The sequence below is a fragment of the Leucopleurus acutus genome (genome assembly GCF_964270905.1).
Source record: "Leucopleurus acutus genome assembly, chromosome: 7".
Classification (NCBI taxonomy): Eukaryota; Metazoa; Chordata; class Mammalia; order Artiodactyla; family Delphinidae; genus Leucopleurus; species Leucopleurus acutus.
In genome coordinates this window covers 33,808,247-33,808,533 of record NC_139150.1, presented here as the reverse complement: position 1 = coordinate 33,808,533, position 287 = coordinate 33,808,247, and positions in this window count along the sequence as shown.

The following is a 287-nucleotide window of genomic DNA, read 5'->3' as shown; positions in this document are numbered from 1 at the left end:
AAACGTCCAAGCGCGGTCTGGAGACCCGTCTCCGGGCGCGTCGAGGAGGGACCCCGGGGTCTCAGCTTAGCTGCGGGCGGGGAAGCTCCCGAGGCGGGTCTTACATCAGCCACCCCCACGTGCGATCTGAGGGCGGGAGTAAGTCACTCCCGTCCACCCGGCTGCGCTTTTTCCCCCCAGCCTCCGCCTCTCCCGCCGCGCCTCTCCCCGCCCCGTCCTTGGTGCACCGCGGCCGCCGAGCCGAGCGGCGCCGCGCGGGGCCGAGTCGAGCCGAGCAGCCACCCGCG